Genomic DNA, 16,693 nt, shown 5'->3' on the forward strand with positions numbered 1-16,693 from the left:
CTTATGACAACCTTATAACTGGGTCAGTAGTATGTCCATTTCACACATAAGGAAATTGGGGCTTAGAGAGAGGTTAGTGACTTATCTAAGATCACAAGGCTGGTACGCGGCTGCCAGATCAGTGTTCAAACTCCTAGTTGTCAGGCTTCATATCTCATTAACCCAGTGACTGCACAGTTTTTTCTCCCAGTTGACCATGCTTTCTGCTCTCCACCCACCAGGAACACATATCAAGCAAAGCCCATAAATGCCAGAGGATAACAAACTTTAATCAACATAGGAAAACTAAGTGCTTTATTGGGCCAGAGAATGGAGGACAAATGGCATAGAAGCCCCACACCCAAATGAGGGGGTTCAAGGAATAATTTTCTAAGTTAAGGGGCACTTCTTAGAAGAAATGGGGGTTTCAAGACCTACTTCAGTTGCTGAAGAATTTAAGTCGTTAAGAGAAGTTGGAAGAGTATGACATAAGGTAGAAGGAAGCAGAGGGGCTGACAATGACTTGCAGCAAGAAGAGAAAGGCTGAGAAAAAGTATTAAGAAGTGCAAAGGTGTCTTCAGTGCTCAGGCTGCATCTTGGTTTTAACACATTCATGTTTATGTGGGTCAGTGTGCCTTCTTGTGAGTTAGCTGCATCTTCCTCACTTTAAATGCAACAGGAATACTAGAAACTAATTTGGTTTTATTGAAAATTTCTTTATCAGTGTACTGTGGACATGGCATGTTCTAGAAATGATTTGGGCATTGCAAAACAGGCAAAACTCTCCTTTCTTTGTCTTTCCTGCATGCAGTTTTCTTAAAGGAATGAATAGAAAAGATTAAGTTTTAATCCTGGATTTGGTACAAGGTGGTGATACGTGTTTCTTTTTGGATCGTGGGCTGTGGATTATTCTGCTATTAATAGCATAACAGTAGTATAAGTGTGTTTTTTGAAAAGTTAAAAATTTCAACCAGTTTTTAAATCAAGATTAAGTTTCTTAAAGTCAAATATATTTTAATATATGCTTTAAAATTATACATAACTTTATAGACTGAAATTTACATCTATTTTTATCATTAAACATTTATCTAGCAATACTATTGTAAAGATTTTTATGTGGATTTATAAACTGCTCTGAAAACTGAAATATTTTGATAGAAAGAAAATATACCACCTCAATTAAAGCTGCAGTTTTAACAATTTTAAGTTTGAAGTAAATGCTAGTTGCGTATTTTTTATTTTAGGGTCACCAGGCATTTTGTGTACTGATGTTATTTCATTTTCTATTCACCCATAATTTTTATTTGGTTTTACCATATGTATCACTGAAATGCCTGTTTGTACCTGGCCAGATTATAAATAAAAAATAATAAATAGTTTATGAACAGTATCTGGGTTTTGGGGTTACCTATTTGCACTTTGGTTAATGAAAGCCAGTAAGATGTAAAAATCTTTTTTCTATCATAAACTCATGGGCAAGGTTAGCACTGAAGTTGGTCAACTGGGCTTCCTTGAGTGTTTTAACCATGAACTGGGATTCCACTGGTTTGGTTTTATTGGTCATTGTTGATGTTGTTTTTGTTACTGTTAACTCCGTTTACTCTGTCCCACCTGCCTACAAACCCTCTCACTAGGCATAAATACCTGAGAACCAAGACCAAACTCTACTGAATTCAACCTGAATCTAACTGCCAAAGACAGCCCACCAATGGATCCACCATAGAGGAAGGAGGAGAAACAGAGAATAATGGGATATTGGGGTTTCAAAAATTGGGGAAACAGCAAGGATTACAGTACAATAAGAGTATAGCAATTATCAGCAAGGCCCTATTTGCAGATGTTCCAAAAGGCTGAGTACCGAGAAGTGATTGCTGGAGTTGTCATTTCAAAAATCATAGAAGACCAGATGGAGATTGATAAAGAGGGAACCAGAGACACTGAATACAGTGGACTCATTTCTCTGAATTCAAGGTAGGGACTCTAACGAGAGCTGCCTCTTGGTTGAAGGTCACAAAGTATCCCAACCTCAAGACAGAAGTGAAACTCCTAAGAGTCATTCTTCAAGGACCTCTCTTCTGCTCCCTTTTCTTCTTAAATTCTGTGGGTATCCGATAAATTCCTCTGCTTCTGCTTCTTTATCTATGGAATGACTTACAGTATACTCACCCGTTTCCAAATGTTTGCCACATTTCTCTTCCTAAATGACAGGGGCTCCTGAACCAAGTTGAGTGCCCCCAGCTTCTACTGGGAAGGTGCCCAGATGTCAGGTGGCCAGGGAGTGGTTTTCTTTTCTTCCTTGTTTCCCCATGCTCTGCTCTCGACGGGCCCCAGAAGCCCTGCCATGGACTGTGAGGAGGACCAAGTGCAGTCACTCAGGCCTCACTGCTGGCAGCCAGCAGCCACCAGGCATCTTCAGAGGGAGGACTGCAGGCCCTAGCCCACAGAAAATATCCACTGAATATTACTGATGAATTTAAATTAACAAATGTGTCCAGTTACCTCTTATATTTTTTAGTTAAATTTGTACTTAGGTGTAGGTTAAAGAGTCAAAAGATTCCATGGAGTTCATTGACGAAGCAAGCAGTCCCTCTAACAAACCTCCTTTTGCTCCCTAAAGTTGTCCCCTTCCAAGTTTGTTAGCTGATCAGATTCTTTTGGCATTTACCTCAATGTCTCTACCTTACAGATTTACGTTGCTGCTACTTAATTCTCTGGTTTTAGGCACTGTGGTCTTCCTACAATAGACAATAAGGATTTAGCTCTTTCATCATCTGCCAGGCATGTACACACACTTCCCTTAACCCCTTCCTCCTAGTATGCTCATTTTGGTTAAATCAGTATTCAGTATTCAAAATACTGTGTTCATAAGAATGTCATTCAATGCTAAGCCAGTATGATTCTTTTCCCATTCTACTTTTTGTTTTCTATATTTTCTATATCATTTTCACTCATTAACCTCTAAACTTCTTCCACGCAAGGTGTGCAAATGTCCTTGCAATATATTCAAACACATGGATATTTTATCAGGTTTATCATCTCAGACACTTTCACCCACAGCTTTGTGGCCTGCTCCAGTCTGAACTAGTTACTCTCTAGATCTGCCTTACACTGATCTCCTTTCATAGTCATCATCCTGGAACTTCCCTCTGCCTGCCTTCTGTATTGCAACAACTACATTTGTATCCCCTGTCTTCCTCTTTCTTGATTTGCTCCTTCACTTAGAAGAGCTCAACCTCTGGGAACTTCCTGAGAAAGAATATATGGGAGATAAATATTTTTGAGACATTGAATATCTAAAGAAAATGCATATTGTATCTCCACATTTAATTTATAGTTTAGCTGGATATAGAATTCTGAAAGCTTTGCTCCATTGCCCAACAAGGCTTCTGTCCTCTACCCCATCCTTTGTAGAATCTTCTCCTTTCCCCAGAGCTGTGAAATTTCCTAATATTGTTCTGAGTGTGATGTACTTTTATTCCTACTGCTGGATTTGCCATCTTTAGATTCAGGGAAATTCTCTTAAATGATTTGAATCCCTTACCACCAAACCCCAGCCCCAGCCCCATTTTTTCCAGACCATCTAGCCTGGCTCTGTAAGTATTTTTTCTCTTGTTTCTTATGTCTCTTTTCTACTTCCTGGGAGATTTCCTCACATCATCCAGGCTTTCCATTGAATTTTTATTTTGGCTGTTTTTAATTTATAAAAGTTTTTGCCCTCTGAATATTCCTTTTTATAGAATATTGTTGATTATTTCTTGTTTCTCTGCTTTTTAAAGTAATTTGGTTTTTTTCCTCTTTTCTTCATAGTCTCCAGTTTGCTTTCTTCTGTTTAATTGGACCTCTATCTTAAATACTAGAATAAATACCATAAGCCTTCTTCAAATTTCTGGTAAATTTTGGCTATCCGTATTTTATGATAGGGCTCTAAAAAGTTGAATAGGACTCTAAGCTCCATGCAGTGGGTGGGGCTCAGCAACCATGCACTTCCATTAAGGTGGAATAGATGGGCTGTTTCTTTGGAGGAATCCCCAGTATTGTCTGTGTTATTTATCTGAGGCAGGTTCAGTTTCTCAGAGTTTTGTCCAATCACGTGCCTAGAGGTTACAAGCTGGCTGACAGCATTCTGGGAGGCAAGTGCAAGAAGATTTGGAGGTCATCTTTTTCAGGGCAAGTACTCTGTTTTCAACTGGATGTGGTATCCCCCAATCCAGAGACCTGCATTTACCCTCTCCAGAAAATAAAGCTCCAGTACTCTTCTGGGAAGAGAAGGTGGAGAGGAGTACCCCTGTTATGTGGACTAGAAAAGGGGACCTGGGAGCATCTAGCTGTTTCTTAAACAGCCTTTAAACAAATCATTTGTTTGTTTTTTAATTTCTCTCTCTCTCGTTTTTAATTATGGAAACTTCTACAACATAAATCCCTTCCCAAGCATACCATTCAGTGGAATTAATCCAATCACAATGTTAACATTAGCCTCACCACTAGCCATTACTAGAACTTACTCCCAAATAGAAACCCTGCATTCATTTTGGATTAAGGCCCCCAATGCTCCTGCCCCCACTCCTGGTAATCTGCACTCCGCTTTTACTATGAGTGTGCATGTTCTCAATATATTTTCTTTGTGGCTACCCTAGGGTTTAAATTTAATATCCTATATTTATAACCATCTCGTTTGCTTTGATACCAACTGAACTTCAATAGCATACATAAACAGTGTTATTATAACCCTCCATACACCCTCACCCTTTACGTAGTTCTTGTCACAAATTACATATTTATACATTGTGAATCCAAAACCATTCTTTTATCACTGCATTTTATGCAGTTGCCTTTTACATCCAGAAAGAAGTAATAAGTGGAGTCACAAACCAAAAAAAAAAAAAGGCACTAATTACCCATGTCATTATCTTTACTGGAAATCATGAAGAAATATTCATGTGGCTTTAGTCAATTGTTTAGCATCCTTTTCTTTCAGCTTGCAAAACTTCCTTTAGCATTTCTCATAGGGACAATTAAGTGGTGACAAACTCTCTCAGCTTTTGTTTATCTGGGAATGTCTTAATCCCTCCCTCAATTTTGAAAGACAGTTTTGTTAACATCAAATTATTAATTGACAGTTTTTTGCTACCAGCACTGCAAATATGTCTGCCCACTCTCTTCTTTCCTCCATGGTTTCTGATGAGAAATTGGCACTTGATCTTATTGATGCTTCCTTGTGTGTGACACATTGCTTCTCTCTTACGACTTTCAGAATTCTCTTTCTTTTTGGCAGTTTGATTACAATATTCCATAGCATGGGTCTTTTTGGGTTTATCCTGTTTGGAGTTCATTGAACGTCTTGAATGGTTATATGCATGTCTTTTGTTAAATTTGGGAAATTTTCAGCCGTATTTCTTTGAAGATTCTCTCTGTCCCTTTATCATTTTCTTCTCCAAGATTCCCACAATAAGTATATGGGTACACTTGATGGTGTCGCACAGGTTTCTAAGGCTCTGTTCACTTTCTTCATTCCTTGTTCCTTCTGCTCCTCAGACGGGATGATTTCATTTTCTTGTCTTCAAGTTTGCTGGTTCTTTCTGCTGCCAGCTCCAATCTACTACTGAACCCCTCTAGGAGATTTTTAATTTCTGTTACTGTGGTCTTCAGCTCTGTTTGATTCCTTTTCGTAATTTCCATCTCTCTATTGATATTCTCTTTTTGTTCATCTGTCATTTTACTGATTTCCTTTAGTTCTTTGTCCATGTTTTCCTTTAGCTCTTTGAGCATATTTAAAAGTCTATATTTGTTTAAAAGTCTTTGTTTGGAATGTCCTAAATCTGATCCTTCTCATTAATAGTTTCTAATGCTTTAATCTTCTCCTTTGCTTGGGCTATCACTTCCTATTTCTTGATATGTTTTGTGACCTTTTGTTGAAATCTGGGCATTTTTGTATTTTAATGTGTTATCTTTGGAATTTATTTGTTCCTGTATTAGATATTGTTTTGATAAAGCTTTCCTTGAAATGAGTAGCTAACCAAAAAAAAAAAAAAAAAAATGATAAAAAAGAAAACCCCTTTCCTAGTCTTTGCACATTGACCAGCTTGGTGTGGAGCTGGGCTGCAGTCCATACAATCAGTTTAGAGAATAGCTCCAGGCCAAAGGGTAGGGGCCTGGTCCCTTCTGCATATGCCTTTCTTCTTGGGCATGCACACTTGGCCCTAGGAATTCCCCTGTTCACACAGTTACAAGTGTCTCCTCTTTAATAGTTTCCTCCGTCCAGGCACTGCATCGCATGTCCTAACACCAGCAATCCCTTGCCCCAGGCAGCTACTTGACTCCTCTCCCACAGCATTGTAGGAAAGCTCTGTGAGCCACCTTTTACACACAGGGCAAATTGTGGGACAGCAAGGCCCTCAGGCCACCACCAGACAGATTGGGCCAGATATACATGCTCCCAGAATATGCATAAGGGTTGCTCTGCTCCATCTGGGACTAGAGATCTGCACTGGGACTGCAGACCATCTCCACGCCAAGCTGGTGAGGTGGAGGGGAGGGGCCAGCCTGGGCACGAGGAGATCCTATCCCCATCAAGTGGCCTTTTTCTGATTTGTCTCTGCCCTGCTACCGCAGTCCTTTAACTGTTTCCTGGAGTGTTGAGAAAGATATTTCTGCTAATTCTTGCTAGTCATTTGAAGCTTCTGTCAGGGATGGAGCCTGAAGCTTCTTTCATGGCCATCTGGATCAGGGTGGGGCTCCATAATCATTTTTTTTTAACCCCATCTTACCAGAGATTCCTGTATCACAAATTCTTGAGAATTTTGCAGTGTAAACTGGTTTGCATCCTTTTTTTTTCTTTGTCCATACTGCCAGTTTAGGATCTGGTTTTTTAAATCTACTGAATCAGTTTCCACTTATCCATCTACTTGGCAGCTTCAAACTTTAGTGGTATTGTTTCCTCTCCCATTTTCATTTTCCTTGTGGATTTATGCCACACATGCACACACATACATAGATGTACACATATACATAGAACTGTACTGTCGTCTTAGTATGTTTTGGTTGAGCCAAGGTTAATATGTGGTTTCAGTCTACCATCTGTATCCAGAAGTTCAGATTAACTGTTTATTTTATTGGATCATAACACCAAACTGTTTACTGTGAATGACCTAATTTGTTGTTCATCAGAGTATAGGAGGTGTATGGAATGGTTTCCCATGTTTGCAGCTTTTAGCCTGGAACCAGGTACAGTTGACACAGTGCATAGGGTAGCAGGAACCCTGGTGGAAAAACTGCAGTCCTTCTGGTCTTGGGAACCAGAAGATTATTTCCAGGAAAATAACAGCCACTAAGGAGAGAGGGAGAATTTTCAAAAAGAAACAAAAGAGAGATCCCCACATTCTGCATGCCCAAATCTTTGGCTGACCCCTGAATTACATGTCATGAAGCATATTCAGAGCATTTCAACTCAAGACAAACGTTTCAACTAAGATTAAAGCTACCACTTCAGAAAACTGAGTTTGCCGTTTAAGTCCAAACAAAATAATTGCCTGCTAAACCAAAAGTGAAAAAACAAGAGCTGGAGTCTCTACAACTTAGCATTCATAATGTCTAAGATAAAATCCAAAATTACTTGACATAAAGAACAGGGAAAATGGAACACATCTTCAAGAAAATAGAAGATCAACTGAAGTCAACCCCAAAATGATCAAGATGTTGGAATTAGCAGACAAGGACTTTAATGCATGTGCCAGTTTGAATATATGATAACCCTCAGAAAAGGCCATATTCTTCACTGCAGTCTTTTAGGGGCAGGGGTATTAGTGTTGATTAGGTTGGAACCTTCTGATTGTTTCCATGGAGATGTGACCCACCTAACTGTGAGTGACACCTTTGATTAGGGTGTGACCCATTGATTGAATGTTTCCATGGAAATATGGCCCCTCCCATTCAGGGTGGGTCTTGATTAGTTCACTGGAGTCCTATAAAAAGCTCACAAACAGAGGAACCTCAGAGCAACTGAGAATGACATTTTGGAGGAGCTGCAGCTGAGAGACATTTTGAAGATGGCCATTTTAAGCTGATATTTTGGAGAACGCCATTTTGAAACACAACTTGGGAGCAAGCAGATGCCATCCACGTGCCTTCCCAGCCAACAGAGGTTTTCCGGATGCCAATGGCCTTTCTCCAGTGACGGTACCGTATTGTTGATGCCTCACTTTGGACACTTTATGGCTTAAGACTGTAACTTTGTAAATAAACCCCCTTTATAAAGGCCAGTCTATTTCTGGTATTTTGAAAAATGGCAGCATTAGCAAACTGGAACAATGCATCTATTATAACTATCCACAATTAAGTAAAAGAAAATATATTTGTAATAAATGAACAGATAGGAAACTGCAGCATAGAAATAGAAATAATAAAATGAAAAGTCTAGAACTAAAAATAGTTTCTGAAGTAAAAAGTCTGTTTACTCACCTTTATAATAAGGATGGTTAAGCTTAGATAAAACACAAGATTCTCTAAACTCATGATGATTGTAGAAGTAGAAGAGCAGCAGTAGTGGAAGTTTAAAACTAAGCATGTGCTAGCAGTTGCTCAGTAAATATGATGAATAAATGAAACCTCAAGAAGAATATGACCACTTATCAAAGTATTCATTTTTACTATCTATAACTTCAATTAATTTGCATTATGTTTTAACACTTGAAGGAGTTAATGTATGCCATGAACATGGACACAACTCACAAAAACAGTTTTTAATATAAAGCTGTGAACTGTGGGTTTAGTTAAGAATGAACAGATTCAAGTAGTTAGGCTGCAAACCCATGACTTCATTTCCATTGGACTGTCTCCTTGGACCCTGCAAAAATCATTGTCTTTGTTCTGTGGTTCTATTTCCCCATACAAATTGTCTCCATTATTATTAAGATTTTATCAGACACCCAGCAAAACAAGTGCATTTTTTGCTTCAAAACAAATTCTGGTGAGGCTGCTAAAAACGGCACATTTGTGACTTTCCTTCTAGCTCTCGCTAAATTGGGTTTTCTTAAAGTTACTTAGATTCTTAAAATAATGTTTAGAATATGACTTTAATGTCCAGGAGGAAGCACATTACTAAAAACATAGATTTTTAGAAGATAATATAGGGCATATCTTCATTACCTGGGATTTGGCAGTGGGTTCTTAGGTATGACACTAAAAGCATAAGCAACAAAGGAAGCAGTAGATAAATTTGGTTTCATCAAAATTAAAAATTTTGTGCATCTAGTGAAATGAATTATCAATGAAGTGAAAGGCAGCCTACAGAATGGGAGAAAATAGTTGCAAACCATTTATCAGATAAGGATTTAATATCCCGAATATATAAAGCACTTACACAACAACAAAACACCCAAGTTTGTAAATGAGCAAATGACTTAAATAAACATTTCTCCAAAGGATATATACAAATGGCCAGTAAACACCAGAAAAGATGCCTAACATCATTAGCCATTAGGGAAATGCAAATCAAAACCACCATGAGATACCACTCCATATCCACAAGGATGACTATTTTTTTTTTTTTTTGATGGAAAATAAGTGTTGGACAGGAGGTTGAGAAATTGGAATTCTAGTACATTGTTGGTAGGAATGTAAAATGGTGCAGCCACTGTGGAAAGCAATATGGTGTTTCCTCAAAAAGTTAAATATGGAATTACCATTTAACCTGGCCATCCCACTTCCAGGTATATACCCAAATGATGAAAACAGGGTTGCAAACAGATACTTGTACACCAGTGTTTATATCAGCATTATTCACAATAGTCAAAAGCTAGAAACAACCCAAATGTCCATCAACAAATGAATGGATAAACAAAAATGTGGTATATACACAGCATACAATATTACTCAGCCATAAGAAAAAATGAAGTTATGAGACATGCTGCAACACAGAAGAACCTGAAGAACATCATTCTCAGTGAAATAAGACAAAAATTGTATGATATCACTTACAAGAGTATATTACTGCACAGTTAGTAAACAATCTGGCAGAAATTTGTGGAACCCTACAAGCATTAATTACAGTTGATCACATACTAGCCACAAATAGCAAATTCACAGATGTAGGAAACAGAATAGAGGTTTCTGGGGGAGAGGGGAGAAAGGGGAAAGAAGAAATTTATTTGTGAGAATTTTTTTTAGAAAATCAGAAAAAAGTGAACTCAGTTCACTCTCTGACTTTGACACATGGTCTTGTGTCTAACTTTTTTTGTTTTCTGTTTTTGAGAGAAAAAAATAGACATTAAAAAGAATAAATAAATCACTGTTCCATCTAAGTGGTTATGATGGTTAAGTTCATGTGTCAACTTAGCTAGGCTCTGGTGTCCAGTTATTTGATTAAGAAAGCACTGTAGCCTGATTGTTTCTATGAGATGTTTTGTGAATTTAAATCATCAGTAAGTTGATTGCACCTTATGGCTGATTACTTCTACAATCAACCAAGGAAATTGCCTTCAACAATGAGAGGAGTCTCATCCAATCAGTTGAAGGCTTTAAAAGGGAAAATGATGATTTCGTCAGTCAGAAGAGAGAATTTCCATCTCTACTTCAGCCAGCCAGCTCCTCCTGGGGCATTCATTCAAACCTTTATCCGAGTTCCCAACTTGAGCTCTGCCCTACAGAATTTGGACTTGCCCATCCACACAGTCATGTGAGCCAAATCCTATAATAACTCATAATATTTGCATATATGAATATGTAAACAAACTATCCATTCCATTTCCCTGGAGAACCCTGGCTAATACAGTAGTATTGGATACTCTCAAATTCAAATGTTAACTTCTCCAGACCAGTCTTGAGTCCTCACATTCAGTTATACCTAATAGCCATGAAGGGCATCTTCTCTTGGGCCTGTGGCCTTCAGGGCCCAGTCCTGCCTCCCAAAGCTCAGCAGGCTGCCTAGAACTGAGCCCTCTCTTGCCTGCATATCAGCAGGTATGGAACGGAACGGGACATGGTGAGCCTAGAATCTAGAGGAGAAAGCCAACAAACTGGAACACTTCTAAGATGCTGACATTCCACTCCTCTGGAATAGGCAGCACTAACATTTTTGGCAAAAATACCACATTAAATTTGGAACTTGAATTTAGTCATGAGGAAACATTAAGTGGGGGACATTCTACAAAATATGTGACCAGTACTCTTCAAAAGTGTCAAGGTCATCAAAGATAAAGAAAGACTTGAGGAACTGTTCCAGATTGGAGATGTGACAACGCAATGCAATGTGGGATCCTGGATTAGATCCTGAACCAGAAAAAAGGCCGTTAGTGGGACAGTGGTGAAATTGAGTTAGATCTGTAGATTAGTTAATAATATTGTATCAATGTTAATTTCCTGGTTTTGATCATTGAATAGTGGTTGTGTGAGATAGTAAAATTTGAAGAAACTGGGTAAACCAAATATGGGAATTCTTTTTTTTCTTTACTTTTTTAATACAGTTTTATTGATATATTCACCTACCCTGTAGTCATCCACAGTGTACAATCAGTTATTCACAGTACCATTATATAGTCATGCATTCATCACCAGAATCAATTTTTGAACATTTTCCTTACTCCAAAAAAAAAAAGTAAAAAAGAACACCTAAAATATTCCACCCCTCATCCCACCCATTTAGTTTTTTCCCCATTTTTCTACTCATCTGTCCATACACTGGATAAAGGGAGTCTGAGCCATGAGGTTTTCACAATCACACTGTCACACCATGTGAGCTACATAGTTATGCAATTGTCTTTGAGAATCAAGGTTACTGGGTTGCAGTTAGACAGTTTCAGGTATTACCTTCTAGCTATTCCAATACACTAAAAACTAAAAATGGGCTCCACTTGAAATCTCTCAGCCACTGAAACTATTTTGTTTCACTTTGCTTCCCCCTTTTGGTCAAGAAAATTTTCTCAATCCCACGATGCCAGGTCCAGGTTCATCCACAGGAGTCAAGTCCCACATTGCCAGGGAGATACACACATAGGGTTAGGGCAGTGAGTTCACCTGCCACGTGGGCTTAGAGAGAGAGGGGGGCCACATCTGAGCAACAAAGAGGTTCTCTTGAGGAGACTCTTAGGCACAATTATCAGTAGGCTTAGCCTCTCCGTTGCAGTAGCATGCTTCATAAGGGCATGCCCCAAGATTGAGGGCTCATCTTACTAAATTGTTAGTCCTCAATGTTTGTGAGAATATCAGTAATAACCCAGGTGGAAAAGTTCAACATTTCCACATTTTTCCCCAATTGGAATATGGGAATTCTTTAAACTATTTTTGAAACTTCTTTGTAAATCTGAAATTACTTCAAAATGAAAAGCTTTTAAAAAGTGCTTAAAAAGAATTGCTATACAATAGAAAAGTTTCTATTGTATTGGGGAATTTGTAAAAAAAAAAAAAAAAAAAAAGCTAAACCAACAGAAATAATGAATATGGCTAGATAGTGAAGTACCAAAAAAAAAAAAAAAATGTAAATAGGAAAACCAAAAAGGTAACGATACTTTTCAGTGAATAAACACAATAATGTCAATCAACTGTTTTCAGATAAAATAGATCCTCAGATTGGACCGCAAAAAAAACCATCTATATTTCTTTCTAAATATATGTTATTTGTTGGTCCTAAAATATAAGGACCCAGAAAGATTTAAAGCAAGAGTTTGGGGGACAGATACTCATGAAAGAAAGCTAGTGGTACAACTTTGATAAAACAAAATATAAAATATGTAATGATATAAAATATATGGTGAAAAAATTGATGTAATTTACAGTTCACAACCATTGGGAGATTTGTTTAAAACAGGTTTGTCAGTAATTGATCGATTAATTAGGCAAAATTATAAAATTTAAAGAAGATTTGAAAAGCACGAGTAAGCTTTATCTGGTAGAAAGTCATGGAACCCTCCAACCGTTAATTAGAGAATTGACCACATACTTGCCACAAAGCAAGTCTCAAGAAATAACAAAGAATTAGTGTCACATATATCAAGTTCTCTGAGCTTAATTAAATTATAAATTGGTAACAAGAAGGTAACTTTTAAAACCCCATATACGTTTGGAAAATTTAGAACAGACTTCTGAATAACACATTGGTCAAAAAAGAAACCATAATAAAAAATTAGAAAAATTTAGAGCTAAACAATAATGGACAATTTCATATTAATTAAAATATAGGACGGAGCTAAAGAAATACTTCAAGAGAAATGTAAGGAAAGATCAAACATGAATTAGGCATCAAGCTCAAAAGTTAAAAAACAAACAAAAAACGTAGCTGGGAAAGAAATAATTTTTGAAAAAACAAACGAAGTAAAGAAATGGAAAACAAAGATATAATAGAGATGGTTGACAAGATCAAAAGTTGGTTCTTTGAGGAAAGTTAAAAGTGAAATGGAAGGACAAGACCTGGCAAGGTTTGTCAAGGAATAACAGAAGACAGAGTCATTAGACAACCTCACTGCTTCCAGGCAGGAACCTGTGCTGTAATAAAAACTGAATGTTATACTTTTAAAAATGAAAAAAAAAAAAAAAAGAGAGAGGATCTAAATATGAGGAATGAAGAGGGAGGTGATGGAGCACATTTCTTAACATGATTCTATGATAAACTGAACTGAGCACTGCAAGCTGGGGGTCTGGACCCAGTTTCATGATCAACAGGGAAGTGCAAATACCCAATAAGATAGCCTCTCTCTATACCACTTCTTAAGAACTCCGATGGTCCTAACCAAAAAGGAAATTTAGCTGCCTGGGGACAGGGTGAACCCATCTCCCATCCCATTTCCTGTCAACCACTGCACACAGAACTTAAAATATATCCTCATCAAAAAAGAATGATTCTTTGGAGAATAAGAAAACTAACATAGGATTTTTTTTTCAGATTTGTTATCCTATGTTTGACAGTACCAAGTCACAACATAAAATTCCGTTATGTATAAGGATACATATACATAATGACATATACATAACGACATTTTGAATGACACATGGGCTTTGAAACGTAGGTTTATAATCAGAACTTTTGAAAAATGCCACTGTTTTTAAGAACAGAGATGTTCCTTTCCTGTCTGTGACTGACACACAAATGATGATGTTCAGGATGGCTCTGGCAATGCCTGGCTTTTACTTCCTACACACGCCTACAAAAACCAGCCCTCGTTCTTGGATGCTCCTTCACCAACTTAAACTGATTCAGAGAACTCAGAGGCAAAGACGTGCCTCAGATACTTGCTTTCCCTTTGCTCTTCAACGTTTTGCTTTTGTGAAGGGGAATAATCTAGAAGTTTTGTCTAAAGTTGTTCTCAAACTTTGCTGTGTGTTGGAATAACCTGGGGGTTTGGGGAGGGATTCCAGGCACCTGTATTTCCACCAAACTCCCTGGGCATCTCTGTAATGCACCAAAGTTTGCAAAGCACAGTTTACGGTTTCAGTATCTGCACATTTCTGATTCTGTTACATGTCCTCTAGGGCTGTCCCTTGGTACTTACTGTGTGTTAGACATTGTTCTCAGTTCACAACTGCTGGCATTCTCTCAGCAGACTATGTTCTGGTGTGCTAAAGCTGCTGTTATGCAAAATACCAGAAATGGATTGGCTTTTATTAAGGGATTTATTAGGTTACAGATTTACAGTTCTAAAGCCATAAAAGTATCCAAACTAAGGCATCAGCATGAGGATACCTTCTCTGAAGAAAGGACGATGGTGTCCAGAACACCTCTGTCAGCTAGGAAGGCATGTGGCTGGCATCTGCTAGTCCTTTGCTCCTGGATTCTGGTTTCAAAATGGCTTTCCCCAATATGTCTCTGGTATTCTCTCTCTTAGCTTCTCTGTCTCAGCCTCTGTGCATCCTTGTTCTCCCAGGACATTTCTCTCCGAGCATCTGGGGATCCTCTCTTAGCTTCTTCAGGGTAAACTCTGGGCGTCATCTTTTAGCTTAGCATCTCCAAACGTCCTTCTTTCTGCATCTCTCAGTATCTCCAAGCATCTGGGTCTGTGTGGTTTCTCAGCTGTCTTAAGGACTTCAGTGATCTAATTAAGACCCACCCTGAATGGGTGGGGTCATACCTCCATGGAAATAATCTAATCAAAAGGTCCCATCCACCAGACTGGATTAAAAGAACACGACCATTCCTGGGATACATATCAGCTTCAAACCAGCACACCCACATAGCTAATTAGAGACAGAGCTGGGATTGAAACCCAGCACTTGGCTCCAGTGTCTGCTCCTACTCTACAACTGCAAAGGTTTGCTAACTCACGGATGAAAAAGCAAGCTCAGCATTTGTGGCAATTGTCTGGTGCCTAAGTCAGAAGTGAAGGTGTTCAGGTAGGTTGGTAACTTCCTGGTCCATGGGACTACAGAGGTGAATTGAGTTTAGCTCTACTCTCAAGGAGCACAGGGCCAGTTGGAGAAATGAAGCCAGTTGGAGAAATGAAGAGAACCGGAGGCCTCTCTGATGACCTAGGAGAGGCACAAACACAAACACACAGATCCATGCTGAGCCTTTTGAGTTGCTTGCCTTAGACAAATCTATTATCACAAAAAGGAGGGAAAGCAAAGAAAGCTAGGCTGCCAGAAATTTTGAATGGGTTTGACCAATTTCCCCAAATCCCTGATTTTTCTGTTTGTGTTTTAAGAAATGGGATAGCTGTGAGGACAGGGAATCCTGAGAGGTTAATGGAGCTGCAGGGAGGGGAGCATATTAGTCAGGGTTCTCTAGGGAAACAGAACCAACAGGAAATATCTGTAAATAGTAAGAGATTTTATAAAGGTGTCTCATGCAACTGTGGGGATGCACGAGTCCAAATTCCATTGGGCAGACTGTGAGCTGGACCTCTGATGAAGATCTTCGATTAACTCCCCGGGAGAGGCTTGCTGGCCAAAGGAGATGAAAGTTCTCTCTTCTGTCAGCTGAAGCTATCTCCTCCCCCATTAAAAGCCTTCCACTGATTAGACATCTCTCATTGGAGAAGACACTCCCCTTGGCCAACTGCAGATTTAATGAGCTACAGATGCAATCAACATACTGATGATTTAAGTCCATGAAATGTTCTCGGAGCAACAGATAGGCCAGTGCTTCCTTGGCCAGACAGCTGGGCACCATCACCTGGCTCAGTTGACACATGAACTTAACCATCACGTTACTCCCTTGTCAATTTGGTGATACACATCACCTCAAACCATGACCAATCACCAAACAAAAAACATCAACATATATTTTTTGCCTAACAATACCCACCTATCCTGTGTACAACCAGAAATGCACTAAACCTCTCCAGAATAGGGTGCAAGTCCTTGGGCAATATTCACTTGTAAACCATGATATCATATAACTTAAATACTATAACATGAACAATACAACTTATGTCATATGATAAGGGATAAGATAGGGGAGGAAACAAAGATATTTGCTTTATGTACAAATGCAAACATAATGAGGAAATATTCATGCCATCATAGTCTTTGTTTCTGTAACTGGTCATGTCGTTGTAGTTCATATTTATCACTACCTTCTTCCACTACCCATTCCCCTTTACCCTTAACAAGCACTTAGGCTGGCCATGGTTCTTTGCCTGGTGGGGTGATCCAAACCTTCATTCCTGAAGTTTATGGGCCATTGGTAGTCCTGCCTGGATTGGGTTGCTGCAGTTTTCCATTGACTTTAATCACAGGGTATGGTAGTAATAAGAGATGCCCTAGGGGATCTCCTCTATTCCAGGAAAACTCT

The sequence above is a fragment of the Choloepus didactylus genome, chromosome 7 (assembly GCF_015220235.1).
Source record: "Choloepus didactylus isolate mChoDid1 chromosome 7, mChoDid1.pri, whole genome shotgun sequence".
Lineage (NCBI taxonomy): Eukaryota > Metazoa > Chordata > Mammalia > Pilosa > Megalonychidae > Choloepus > Choloepus didactylus.